This window comes from Mesoplodon densirostris, chromosome 4 (genome assembly GCF_025265405.1).
Source record: "Mesoplodon densirostris isolate mMesDen1 chromosome 4, mMesDen1 primary haplotype, whole genome shotgun sequence".
Classification (NCBI taxonomy): Eukaryota; Metazoa; Chordata; class Mammalia; order Artiodactyla; family Ziphiidae; genus Mesoplodon; species Mesoplodon densirostris.
The window spans coordinates 144,083,443-144,098,292 of NC_082664.1; the positions used below are offsets into that span (position 1 = coordinate 144,083,443).

Genomic DNA, 14,850 nt, shown 5'->3' on the forward strand with positions numbered 1-14,850 from the left:
TTGATGGTACAATAGTTGTTTTATAGGAGGCATCATTAAGTGGTACTCCCTCCATCGAGTCCTTTCCTGATTCCCCACGACATTTGCTTTATTCCCCTGTAGTTATTGAATGCCTACCGAACGCCAAAAACTACCCTCAGGCCGGGGTTGCATGAAGAAAATGGGTAGGTCCTTATCCTCATAAAGGTTGCAGAAGGGGAGCTGAATATTTAACAAATAAGTATATACACCACACACTCAAAAGCATTTAAAATTGTGATGAATGCGATGGTGGAAGAGTCCAGAGTAGAAGAAGGAATCACAGATTCTCGTTAAGTCCGAGAATCACAGGTTTTAAAATACTTCCGAGGATGAAACTGCATTTCTGCAGGTAGATTTTGAGTGCCTGGAGGGGCAGGCAAAGAACCAGTTCCCATGATCTAGCAGAGTTTCCAGCTAAGATGGAAAATGTTCTAAGGGTTAGTTGAATTAATGAAGGGATGGCTGGCTGTATGGACGTAATCCTTTTTGCTACACCTTCAGTTACTAAACTTGGCTTCTGGTCCCTCACTCCCATACCTGCCTCCGTTCCCTGGGGTTTTGCCTTCATTTTCTCTGTTTCTCAACATCATCTTAGCCCCACCCCAAAGCTGTCTCGAGTCACGAACTGCATGCCTTGGAAACGCCTCCTGGAATGCCATTTGTTCTCAAAAACCCTTCGCAGACATTTTCCACTCTGCCCGCCCAGCCCTGCCAGAGTTGTCTCCACTTCTTCCAAGGGGAGTTTAGAACTACCATATGACCCAGCAATCCCACTACTAGGCATATACCCTGAGAAAACCATAATTCAAAAAGAGACATGTACCAAAATGTTCACTGCAGCTCTATTCACAATAGCCCAGAGATGGAAACAACCTAAGTGTCCATCATCGGATGAATGGATAAAGAAGATGTGGCACATATATACAATGGAATATTACTCAGCCATAAAAAGAAACGAAACTGAGCTATTTGTAATGAGATGGATAGACCTAGAGTCTGTCATAAGAGTGAAGTAAGTCAGAAAGAGAAAGACAAATACCGTATGCTAACACATATATATGGAATTTAAAAAAAATGTCACGAAGAACCTAGGGGTAAAACAGGGATAAAGACACAGACCTACTTGAGAATGGACTTGAGGATATGGGGAGGGGGAAGGGTAAGCTGTGACAAAGCGAAAGAGAGGCATGGACATATATACACTACCAAACGTAAGGTAGATAGATAGTGGGAAGCAGCTGCAGAGCACAGGGAGATTGGCTTTGTGACCGCCTGGAGGGGTGGGATGGGGAGGGTGGGAGGGAGGGAGACGCAAGAGGGAAGGGATGTGGGAACAGATGTATATGTATGACTGATTCACTTTGTTATAAAGCAGAAACTAATAAAAAAAAATCCCGTAAAAAAAAAAGGATGCATTCAATTCCTGATTTGAAAATGGCAAAAGAAAAGCACAAAGTAGAAAATAAAATTCACCATAATATCCAAACCTAGAAATAACCATAAAGAAATTGCAGGCATATATCATTCCAACTTTTTTTTCTATGCACCTATTTGAATTTTTTGTTGTTGATATAAAAATGGGATCATACTGAATATACTGACTTGCAATCTGACTTTTTCTATGTAGCAAGTATTGTACATATTTTTCATGCCATCAAACATTGTTCTATGACATGTTTTAATGGTTTCATGGTGTTTCATTATTTGAATGAACCATGATTTACACAACAGATTCCGTATTGTTGGACATTTCAGTCATTTCCAATTTTCCATCATTACAAGTAATGCTTCAATACAAAACCTTGTACATGAACTTTCAAGAACATCTCTGATTATTTCCTTAAGGTAAGAGAAATGCCAAAACACAGAATTGCTGAGTCAAAGAGAATATCCATTTATAAGTTTTTGAAAAATACTGTCAAACAGCCCTCCAGAGAGTTGGTACCCATTTATACCCCCAGAGCAGGGAATGCGAGCCTCCATTTCTCTGCATCTCAACCACCATGTATTATTATTTTTGTCAGTTTAATAGGAGGAAGCAGAATCTTGTGACTGATTTAATTAATGTTGCTTTGATTCCTACTTAAGCTAAACAAATTTCCATATGTTTATTAGCCATTTTACTTTTTTTTTCCTTTTTAATTCTGGGGATTGCCTGTTGCTGCCTTTTGTTTATCTTCTTCATGCTGATTTTTGAGAGCTTATTAGACCCACAGGCAATTTACAAGGAAGAGTTACTCCAAAAGCCACCACGGGCCTGAGAACCAAACATCACTTACAGCAGGCCCCAGTGTGTTTAGCTAAATCCCATAATGACATGGCTTTTCCAAACTTGGGGCCAAAGGACCCCAGGTTGGTGAAGGGAGGAGCTGGGAACCAGAGGTGGAGAGCAGTAGGCCAGGTGGGGGGGATACAAGCACGGCATTTGTGGCCTCAACATGGCAGACATTTGGCATCTCCATAGAAAGGAAAGGAAGTGGGCACACACACATATAACTGGCCCTGTTGGTCCAAGCAGTCAAGTTCCAGAAAAGGACTTATCTCTCAAGAATGAAAGTGTCAATACATGGCAGCATAAGTCTCTGAGAATTACCATGTTTGGTTTCCCTACCTTAGCACTAAACCAAAAGAGGCCAGGATGAATTAGCCGGGAGGGTAATTTTAAAGCAGAGCTGTACATAGTTCACTTCTAGCACTGGTTGGCAGAGGGCAGATGCTTAGGCTGGAAAGAAAACTGTTTTCTAAAAGAGAACTGAAATCTCCCTCATGCATGAGTGTGGCTGGCCTGGCAGAGGTTCAGGCCTCCACACAGGAACCCTAGAAAGGGGACCGAAAGCCTCAGGGCCTGGATCCAATGATGGCTGTGGAGGCTCAGGAGGGGAGGGAATGGGAGAGTGGGGTGAGGTGTGTCCCACACCTGCTGGACCACCAGGGAACAGCCCAACGTGCCCCCTTACTCCCGTCAGGGCCTTGACCCTCTGCAAACTGCTGCCACACTTTGTCCAGGCCACATTCCTCAATCCCAGTGACAATGGTTTGTTCAGTTTCCCAACCAGAGCCCAGACACGCTAGCCCGACAAGGCTAATTTCACCTCTTCAAGCAACCTTCCAACTGTCTGTGACAGGCGCAGCCCCTTTCTGGAAGCCTGGAAGGTTGGTTGTGGACACTCTGTTCTCTTGTCTGCCTCCAACTTGCCAAGTCCCTCTGAATCTGAAAGAGTGGGGCAGTGAGGGCTGTGTAGGCAGTGTCCCCCTATCCTCAGAGCCCCCAGATTTCTCTGCATATCAAGATGGTGAAGATAGGGGCTTAGGTCATCCCTCCCTATAGATTGCCAAGAAGTGCCTGAGGCGGGGCTGGCTCCCCTGACCAAGTGGCCACCATATTGCAGTCACCTCAGGGCCCGCTAAGACCCCATCCACAGCCTCGCTGAGTTTCACCTTTGTGATGAGGCTGAGGCTATTCAGTCAGAACCCACTTGGGTTCCCTCAGCTCCACCATGGCCATCTTTGTCACTCAAGCCCTGCTTGGAGCAGGAGATCCTGCTTGTGCTTTCTGAGTTGACCCTTCCCCATGCCTTGCTCCACCTGGGCTCTACCCTCATCCCCGCACCAACAATCTCCAAGCCCAAACTTTCAATCACTGTGCTAAAAGGTCCACTTGACAGTGGTGCCCTCAGACTTTAGCAGGGGAAGAAGGTGATGATGATTTTTCTGTTTTTTGGTTTACCATCTATGTATTGTAAATGTATTGTATTGTATCTATGTAATACAATTGTATTACAATTGCATTGTAATTGTATATGTATACAATTAAGAGAATCAAGTGTACTGATCTTACATGTATAGCTCAAGAAATCTGGATACAGGTGTACACCTGTGTCATCACCAGCCAAGTCTAAATACAAAACATTTCCCAAGAAAGTTCTTTCATTCTTTCCTCCCAATCACTACCAGAAATGACCACCATTTGATTTCCATCAGCATTGACTCATTTTGCTTATTTCTGAACTTCATATAAATGGAATCACATAGCATGTTCTCTTTTGCATCTGGCTTCTTTCACTCAACATAATGTCTGTGAGACATTTATTAACTTCGCCGCTGGCACTAAGGGCCAAAGAATTTAGTGATTCTTATTCAAGAACATTGCTTGTGCTTTCAAGCTGTGTTCCAAGGGGACCTATGACTCCCACTCAGCAGGGAAGGGAGGGGCAGGAGGTTATAATGGGGGGGAGTGAGCTACCCTCTGGTTCCTCTGCTAAAGCTGTTTATCTGTTTCACACAGAGGGCTTCCATTAAGATTTCTCTTGCCTACCAGAGTTCTAAGGCCAAACAACAACAATGCAGTTATAGAAGCTGCTCAGGTTCTCTCCAAATACACTGTGTTTCTCTGATCCTTGGTCAAAAATTGAGATAGAAGGTAGATAAAAACACCAAGGCCAACACACTCTGGGTATCTGGATGATTCCAGGTGATAAAAAAGCCCATCCTCCTTCAAGTATCCTTATTCTTATTATGAGAACAGAACACCTTCCAGTCCCACCCTCTTCTGACCGCAAGAATGGGATCTGGGAAATCTAAGACATAGGTTGCCAACCCTCACCCCACTCCCTGCTATGGAGCCCCTATCCTGGCCATCAAGGGGGTGGTATTTCTAATGGCCACGTCTAAACAATAATAGATCCATATGTTGCCAAGAAAGATTAAGATAGGATGGCCATTGTGGCCATGGTCAAGGAGTGGCACGGACATCCCACCTGTCAAGGTGGCTCATGTCAATTTCTCTTCCTTCCACAAGTTCAGGGTCTTTGCAGGAGTCAGACACTGACCTGTTGAAGGCACAGGGGAGGGGTGGGGAACAATTCAATTAAGAGCAAAAGGACTGCAGGCTTGAGGACTGAAAAGAGCAAACCTAAGACTTCCGTAACGCCCTTGGCTCTAAGCCCCAGCATCAGAGGAGAAGGGCATGGGGAAGAGGGGCTGGGCAAGGCTTCTCCAACCCCTCCACAGGCTCTGATTCTGCCCCAGACCCTGGCGGGAGACAGACACACATTTTGACAAACACTCTTCCCCTAATTTTGAGGCCCCTATGGATTGCAAGGGAAATTTAATCCATATGTCTCTGATTCATTTATACTAAACTCATCAACATGTTGTTTTGTAAGAGCCATTTCATGTCCAAGTGCCTTTTTTTTTAAAAGCTCTTAAAACCCCGGATTTTTTCTTCAAAACGGGAAATCATACTGTGCCAAGAGAACAGGAACTTGAACCCTGAGAGGGTCAAACTGGGTTCAAAGCTGCTGCTTCCCCAGAGACCCCAACCAATTGGAAGTGCGTCCACTGCCTCCTCGCCCCTCTCACCTCTCTGGGAGGCAGAGAACCTGAAAGTAGCCAAATCAAAGCAGAAGAAGCCAGGAGAGAGAAGCAGCATTGGGCTATTGTCAAGGTCACACTGTTCCATTCACAGCAAGGCTGTGCTCCACGGAGCCTACAGAGGCCTGCAGGCCTGCAGGAGGGAGAGAAAGCCAGCCAGGAGCTCTGTTCTGCTTCATTAGAAGTAGCATCTTTACTCAAAACAGAATCCCTGCAAGCAGGTTCCTCTGGAAATGACCCGGGGCACCTGGCGCTGAGCTCTGTCGTGGGCTTTGGCAAGGTCTCTGGAACGGCAGTGAACTTGGAAGGTCCAAACCAGATGGATGGAAGGATGACACTCTGCTCTGGCTTCCCCTTCCCCCTCTGTGTGCTCTCTCTCACCCTGTTGAATTTTCTCTGCGGTTTCACATACACAGAGATGTCTCTCTGTCCCTGGCCCAGCGGAGCCAAAGGTTATCAAGGCGATGGAAAATGAGTGGGTTGATTTCCTTAAACCTGAGAGAAGCCTTTAAATGTAGGCAGGGATCCTGAGAAAGATGTGCTGGGGACCACCTTAAGCTCTGGCCGGCCTGTGGACAGCCACATCCTCTCTTCAACAAGGGGACCATAGAATCAAAGCATGCGCAAACCCCAGTATGGGAATGCACATGGTCTGCACACACAGCACAGTTGGATAACCTTTATTTCAGGGGTTGTCAATCCTTGACTGCTTCCCTAGAGAGCAAGAAGAGAACTTAGAGTGAATGCTTATGTTAACTAATTCTTAGGGTCAAAAGGGTAGAAAACAAGGTAGTCAATGTCAAATAAAGCAGAGGCAACTTTAGTGCAGCAGAGAAGCTATGGCTGATAAAACCCCCAGTCCTCTTCTCTTCCTATATTGAGAAAAGGGCTTAAGTCAAACATCACCAAGATAAGGGATGGGACTTTTAGAAGCAGGAACACCATCACCCACAGCCAGGGAAGCATATTACAGTGGGGTAGGTTGGGTTATTAATATTCTCTTCCCTCTCTCTCCCTGCCCACTGATGCTGGGCTTGGCCAGGTGACTTGCTTTGGGCAATGAAATGCAGAGAAAGTGATGATGACAGTTCCAAGTCAAGGCTTTAAGAGGCACAGCATGTTTCCTTGCACTCCTGCCATCTGTCACGAGAAGAACATGCTCTACCCCCTCAGCTGGGGCCCCAGAATGAGAAATGTGGAACAGAACAGGACCTAACCCACAGTGTGGGGCAAAACTTAGCTGAATTTAGCTGGAATTAGCCAAACCCTAGCAAACTCACAGGCATTTATTTCTTTTTAACAAATGCTTGTTGGAAGCAACTGAGTTTGGGGATGTTAATTACCCAGCATTATGCAGCAATAGCTGACTAAGACACATGATTATAATCTCTAATGACCAGACTATGAGAAAGCAGTTTGGTCAGCTCTGCCTTCTATTCCAGACCTGCTCTGGGCCAGTTATTCCCTAAAACTGGTCTCCATGGCAGTAGGATCACTATGTTATTATTAGTTTATTACATCATTCCACAAACATCTATTGAATTAAACTGGGCTGGCCACTGGGAATACAGAGATTAATTAGGACATATCCATGCCCTTAAGGAGCTTATAGGTTACGTGACAACAGTCACACAGAGAAGGGAGACAATGACTGAACAAGCCTAGGATACTGAAGCTCTGCGATCTAAGAGGTACACCTAAGTAAGGGTTGGAGTGAAGTGCAGGAGGGGGACAAAGGGTGATCAGGGAAGGCTTCATGGCGGGACTGGTGTCTGAGGCCTGAATCCTAAGAAGTAAGAGAGACTATTCTCTGTGCAGAGCTCTGCCAACAAACCACACTTTTCCAAACCTTTGGAGCAGCTGCCCAGTTTCACTAGTATAGATTTGGCCATGACTGCTTCCTTTGTTCATATGTTCGCAACACTTTCCTTGAGCACCTACTATGTGCCAGACCTGCACTTTCTGATTCTGTATTGAGCACTTGAAAGGTGACTAGTCTAAGTTGTGATGTGTTATATAATTGTAAAAACACACTGGATTGCAAAGACTTAGTATAAAAAAAAGGATTTAAGGCATCTCATTAATTTTTAAAATCAGAAACCTGTTAGAATGATAATATTTTGGCTATGTGGGGTTAAATAAAATACATTATTAGAATTCATTTCACCCGTTTTTCTTTTATAAGAAATAGGGCTATTAGAAAACTTAAAAGTACATACATGACCCTCATTATATTTCAATAAGACAGTGCTATGCTAGGCTCTAGGCCTAAATCAGGCCACAAAGGAGAATGCCCTGGTGAGCTTTTAAAAATTCTAATGCCTAGTCTGCCCCCCAGACCAATTAAATCAAATGTCAGGGGTGGCACCTGAGCATCAGTATTTTATTAACTCTCTAGGTGAGCCAATGTGCAGACAAATGCAGGAACCACTGTTCTAGCAAGATGCAAGGGAAAAGGCACAGCCCTCTTGTCATCCAGTGGGCACACAGACATGGTCACTGTCTGTCACCGTCGACTATGACAAATACAACGTGCTGGGTCCTCAAGGGCAGATGGCTGGCCTCTCAGAGCTCTTCCTCTCCTCTCCTGGGACTCTTGTGGGCTGATTGCCCCGGTCCCTCTCCTCACACACATCCATGGCCATCCAGAGAGTGGTTTTTCAGAGGCCAAGCCTAAGCTCACCTACAGCCAGGCCCCCTTCCCAGCCCTGCACTCCCCGACTTCCTGACTGTTTTTTTTTTTTTTTTTAATATTTTCCTGGCTGTACCACGCAGCATGTGGGATCTTAGCTCCCAGACCAGGGATCTAACCCGTGCCCCCTGCACTGGAAGTGCCGAGTCCTAACCACTGGACCGCCATGGAAGGCCCCCGACTTCCTGGCTCTTAACCTCTCTGTACCTGAGGAGACTCAACTCATCACGTTATCTGGTCACAGAGAGGTTTCCTGCAATGGAACACACACACACACAATACACACACACACACACACACAACTTACAATCATTCTGCTCACACAGTTCATCTGAATATTAACTGAGGGTCAGCCATGTAAAGGTCATATAACAATTAACTGGACACAGCAAGTTCCCCAGAGGCAAAGTGTGGGCCGCAGGGAGTCAGGAAATTTTTGTGTATGTGGAAGCAAAAGAGCTGGTCCTGCAGAGTCAGCAAGGTTCAGCAGCTGAAAAGTGGGAGGTTGGGGGAGGCTCCGCAGGGCCACTCAGTGGTGGGTTCCACTCCCCAACTTGCCTCAGGGGGCAGTGTCGGGTGCAGGTGTTCCCGGGAGGGGTTGCTCTCCTCTCGGGGTCTCATTTTCCTTGCGCTGTGAGTCCCCCTTGCTAGAGGCACCAACCCTGAAATAAGTTTCTGCTGTCACTCAAGAATTCTGCTCTTTGGCCACAGAAAGTGCCACAAAAAGTGGGGACAGGAAGAAGGAAACGGAAGTGGACACAGACGGGAGAAAGCCTAGACCCTCCCGAGACCTTCTTCCTGGGATCAACGGGACAGACGAGGATAACCCAAACCAGGCAATGTGCACAGACTGATAGGGAAGTCTCAAAAGGAGACACCCTGCATCAGCATCATTGGAGCCCAGGGACATCAGACTCGGGAAACGATCACCACCCTGATTGTGGTGATGGTTTCACAGGTGGGTACAATGCCAGAACCTCACGTCGCATGCTGTAAGTGCTTCCAGATTACTGTGTGTAAATTAGACCTCAATAAAGCTGCTTTAAAAAATATCAGTGCTGAGGTGTGAGACCTTGGATAAGTCCTGAAACTTTCTGGGCTTTGGTTGCCCCAACTGTAAAATGAGGACACTAAGAGTACCTGCCTCGCGGGGTGGTTGTGAGGAAAGCCGGCAAAACACAGCCCAGTGATTGGCTTGGAAATACCAGCTCCTAGGTTTAGTATAGTAATAATAATAATGATGAAGATTATCATAGTAATAATAAGTATAGCAATACCATGAGGCAATGAGTTAAGAGGCATGCCAGATTTCTGCTCATCCTCTTGTGCCCCTGCCATCTGCCCTGAGAAGAGCACGCTCTGTCCCTTCAGCCGGGGCCCCAGAATGAGAAACACGGAGTGTGGTAATAGCAGTAATACAGTACCAGTAGTAATAATGTAGTAATAGCGGTAATCGTAAGAGCATGTAGTAACAGTAATATAATATACATAAATGTTAGTATATGTAAGATAATATGATACATATATCAGCATAGATAACATACTATCATAATAGTATAAAATTCAGTAATAAAATAAAAGCAATGTAGTAATTATGTTAGTGACAATTATTATTTTTAAAGCTAGAGCAGCATGGAAGCTGTCAGGCCAAGCGTGGGCTGTGAAATGAACGGGCAGCCTACATGAGCTCGAATTTATCATTCAAGGAACTTGGATGTGGTTCCTGTCTTGGAAGGCCCTGTAGCAGAGGATGGTTGAGAATGCAGGTATTAGACAGGGCTTAATCCTGGCCTCCCTACTTTCTAGCTGTGTGACCTCAGCCAGGCTGCTTCCCTACTCTGACCTTCAGTGTCTCCATGTAAGCTAAATGGAGCTAAATCTATTCTACTGCCTCTCAGGGTTCCTCTGAGGATCCAGTGGGAACATTCACCTTCCATGCTGAGCACAGTTCCTGGCACAGAGTTGATTAAAGAAAGCTGGCTAGTTGTGTCTCCTCCTCAGCATCAAAGCTGAGACCACGTGGCCCGTGGCTGTGGGCTGAGTGACATCTGAGCTCTCCTTAGTGAGACGTGATGGGAGGAAGATGGGTCCAGAAACCAACGTGCCTGCATTCAAATCTCACTCTACTCCTTCCTGGCTGCACGCCTGGAGGCCAGTTACTCAACCTTTCTGACCTCAGCCCCATTATCTAAAAAAATAATTTAATAACCAAGAGCCTTAAAAATGCATATTATTTAACCTAACCACTCCATTTCTAGAAATTTAGCCCAGAGGAGTAATCAGAGATTTACATACAATTACTTCCAATGGCACATTTTTTAAAATAGTGAATAACTGGGAATAACTGGAATGTCTAACATAGGAGATTAATTACATTATGGTGCATCCAAATGATGTAATACTGTTCATCCATTAAAAAAACATGTCAAAGACTATTTAAAGACACGGGGGAAATGTTCATGACATCTTATTAAGAGGAAAGAGTGGTTTACAAAAACTAGCTGGGTCACTATTAGCCTTGGGGTACCTTGGATGAATTCGAGAAAGATGCTCCCCTCTGATGGACCCTGCCACCTGACCATCTCCAGCCTCGACTCTCTGCCCTTGAGCAGGGTGCAACCTGCACCACTGGACACAGCAGCCTTTTCTGCTTCCCCTGGGGTTTATTCCCACATGGAAGCCCCTCCTAAAATACAAGTCAGCTTACGTCCCTCCCCTGCTTTACACCCCCCCACAAGCTCTTTACTCACTCAGAATGGCTGCCAGAGTCTCTACTGTGGCCTAAAAGGCCATGTGTGGTCTGCTCCCATGTCATCTCGCTGACTTCATCTTCTGCTACTCTCCCACCCGCTCCCTCCTCTGCAGCCACACTGTCCTTGATGTTCTTTGAACATGCTATTCTTTGCACTGGCCTTTCCCTCTGAACTATGCATTTCTGCCAGAAATGTTCTTCCCCAGATATCTACAGGGTTCCCTCCCTCACCTCTGTCAGATTTATTCAAATGACATCCTTTCAATCAGGACTTCTTTTTATAGGCACCCTATCAAAAACTGTAGACTCCCCCCAACACACTCTGTCCCCCTTCCCAACTCTATTTTTTTCTTTAGCACTTATCACCACTTGACATTTTATGTATTTTGCTTATGTATTGGGTTGTCCTTTTCTCCCTCCTCTGAAGTGAGATCCCCAAAGGGCAGGGGTTTTTTTGGTCTGTTTTAGTCACTGCTATGTTCCCAGTGCTGAAAACAGTTCTTGGTACATAATAGGTGCTTAATAAATTTCTGTTGAATGAATGAAGTAGGCACAGTAGAATCCAATGTGAATTTTTTTTTTTTTTCGGTACACGGGCCTCTCACTGTTGTGGCCTCTCCCGTTGCGGAGCACGGGCTCTGGACACGCAGGCTCAGCGGCCATGGCTCACGGGCCTAGCCGCTCTGCGGCATGTGGGATCTTCCCAGACCGGGGCACAAACCCATGTCCCCTGCATTGGCAGGTGGACTCTCAACCACTGCGCCACCAGGGAAGCCCCAATGTGGATTTTATATAAAGCAACTCACTGATAGGAATTATCTCAGGGCGGTAGGAAACCACAGAACTGTTACTCTTTTCTTGTGCTTCTCAGTATTTTCCAAAACTGCTCCATGACTGTGTATTACTTTAGCCTTCAAAATGAAGAAGAAAAGCCATGGCACTGGTTTTCCATGGGTACAACAAACAGACCTCACCACATGGTGGCTGGTGAGTTTTAACTCCTCTTCCCACAACAGACATGGCACTTTAGGGAAGGCAAGTCAGTATCTGGATCACTTGGGGAATCACAAAAGAGAATAAAGTGATGTCGGTTTTTAGCTATAAAATTCAAACCAAAATCCCTGCTTGTCTCCAGTTTCTCCAGAACCAAGACCCTGCTTTGTCCTGCCAACCCTCCCGGGGGTGGAGGCCTGTCCTTGTGCCCCATCCCCGGACCCAGACCTGTCACATCACCAGCCCTCCCTGTCACTGACTTCCCCCTAGATCACCCCCTGTCAGCTCTGCCAAGCTTGCTGGAGCCACCCTGGGGCCTCTGCTCTTGTTCCTTATCCAGGAACACTCCTCCCCCAGATGTCTGTAAGGAGTGCCCTTCTTTGCTCAGGTGGCCCTTATTCTAGAGGCTTTCCTACCCTGAAGAGCTCCCCAGCCCCTCCATCAGGCTGTTTCTTCTTAACCTTAGTCTCCTCCACCTTGGCCCTTATCACAACCTGACAGGTTATATCTGTATTTGTGGGTTTACTGTTTGTCCTTCCTGCCCTTCCCCACTAGCACAGAAGCTTTGTGAGAGCAGAGACTTTTATTTACTGCTGAATCCTAATATGTAAAGTAGCCTTTGGTGAACAGCGGATGCTCAAAAATGTTGGAGGAAGGAAGGAAGGAAGGAAGGAAGGGAGGGACCCCTAGACCTCACAGACAAGCATTCTTCCAACCATGTCTACATATAGAAGGGGAAAGAGTGAGATCTGCTCAGAATCTCTATCAGAAAATCACTGGGCAAGCCTGGTAGGAAATCCTTAATGCAAATCCAGCCATGGGCATTTTCCCTCTAGCAATGACATGTCCCAGATCTCTCTCCAGCCACTCCTAGGGGTATAATGCCAAACAGATAAATAAGTTCACAAACCAACTCGCTGCTAATGTCCAGGACTCAGACTTACATTGTCCTCCCCACCTCCTCCCCCTTCCTCAGCCCCCAGCACCCCCACAGCCAGCTGACCCACCCACAGTCCCAGGTACCAGCCCCTGGCAAAGCCTCCTTTCTTACTGCTGTCCCTTCCTATCACCTCCTCTCAGGTGGCCAGTCCCTGGCCTCCAGCCCTAAGTGATGGCGGAAAGGACTGTTTCCGGGACAACTTGAATACACACCTCCTCTCACTGACTGTCTGGGTGCCTGGTGCACAGTGGTGCTCAAGGCATCTGACCAAGATTCTCACCTTAAAAAAAAAAAAACAGTCAACACCCATCACAGGAGAGCTGCTGATTTCTAAATTTAGTGCCCATGCTTCCTCTATGATCTGTGACCCAGAGAAAAGCCAGAGGCGCGATCTCTACTATGACATCTGCCATGGGTCCGAAAGGAAAATCGGGGTAAATTGGGAACTGGCTTTACTACCTGAAGCTTATCCTGATCAAAGAAAGAGGCCAGACTTCTTGTTAAATGGATGCCTAAAAGGGACTTTGGAAAGAACAGCATGCCTGCTGGGAATTAGGGCAGATTTGTGATGTCTTAAAGTTGGAGAAAGAATTAGCAGGAATGGCAAATGTATGTCACCTCAAACATCAAACCCAGATCAATTGGTAGTGGATGACTAAAGCCCTGTGTTAAGAAGGATTCAGTGCCTGAATTCAAACCTAAGAGTGCTGTGATCAATTAGTGACGTCTGCCACAGGCACAAGGGTGAGGAGATCACATATTTCCGACCCATACTTGTGAACTAGAAGGAAGGGGTAAGTGGTCCTTGGGCATGGCTCCCAGACTCTTTTTATCTCCATGGCTCACCTGCCAGATGAGTGTCCCCCAAATTGTGAGCAATTCCCAGTGTGCTAACTAAAATGCCACCCCTTTCTGCCCTACTCAAGAGAGCATCTCAGAATGCAAGCCAGCGAAAGCACCATGAATCTGCGGTAATTTACCGAACAAAGTAAATCATCTGCAAAAGCCGGCATTTTAATATTACTAACAAGTTACGTGCATCCCATCTCACAGTGGATCATACATCACAAGGAGACAAATGGGAACCACGGATCTAAGATGTCCTGCCTTGCATAGACACAGCAAGCCAAAGCACGGCCACCTGAGCAGCTCCTGTCTGCAGCCCAGACCCTGCCTCAAGCTCCTCAACAGACAGACAACCTCCCCCAGGCAATCAGGACAGACAGGTCAGATGAAACTCGACCAGCAATGCTGCCCTGCAGTGTTAAATAACCTTTAAGGGCTGGACCACAGTCCTGGTCACTGAGGTTATAGGGGTGAATCTGGTCTTGCCCTGTTCCAGCATCTGGTGGGTGCCAGCATTCCTTGGCTTGTGACCATATCACTCCAACCTTCAAGGCCAGCACCTTCAAATCTCTCTCTCTGCTCCATCCTCCTATTGCCTTCTCCTCCATGAAGGGTCAAACCTCTCTCTGCCTTTCTCTTACAAGGATATATATGACTTCACTTAGGACCTTCCTGGAAATTCCAAGAGAATCTCATCTCAAAATCCTTCATTTAATTATACCTGCAAAGATTCTTTTTTCCTTAGAAGGTAACATTTACAGGTTCCAGGCGGGGAGGACATGTTATTTTGGGGGGGGGGGTGGCGGTGGATGGAGGTGAAGGTGGCATTATGCTGCCTATCACAGAAGGTAAAACCAAATGTCACTGTACTTCAGTGTAAACATAATTTTTTTTCCCTTGATAAGGAATCTCAAACAGATGGGGAAGCATTTTCTGGCAGGAGGAACCTCCTTTTGTATCACAAAGTCAAACATCTATTCTCCTGGAAAAAGTCAATTCTCAAGGGAGTAAGAAACAAAGGAGGAAAAAAGGGAGGATATTCTCACCTAACCACCAGATGGGCAGCATGACTGGGGTGTAGGGAAGGGGAAAAATCTAGAAGGGACACTTCCAGAGGACCTACAACATGCTGGGCAGCCTGCTAGGTGCTTTATTTGCAGTTACGCCTTTTATCCTTATGGGTGGGCATCCACTTCTCTACTTAACAGAAGGAAACTCAGCCCTGTAAAGGCA

The 14,850-nt window shown here is 46.2% G+C and overlaps 1 protein-coding gene across 7 annotated transcripts in view; it reads right to left on the minus strand.

The window, feature by feature from the left end:
• Positions 1-14,850, minus strand: part of NTRK3 (neurotrophic receptor tyrosine kinase 3) — a 372,061-nt gene that overhangs the window by 187,826 nt on the left and 169,385 nt on the right. The window lies entirely within an intron of this gene.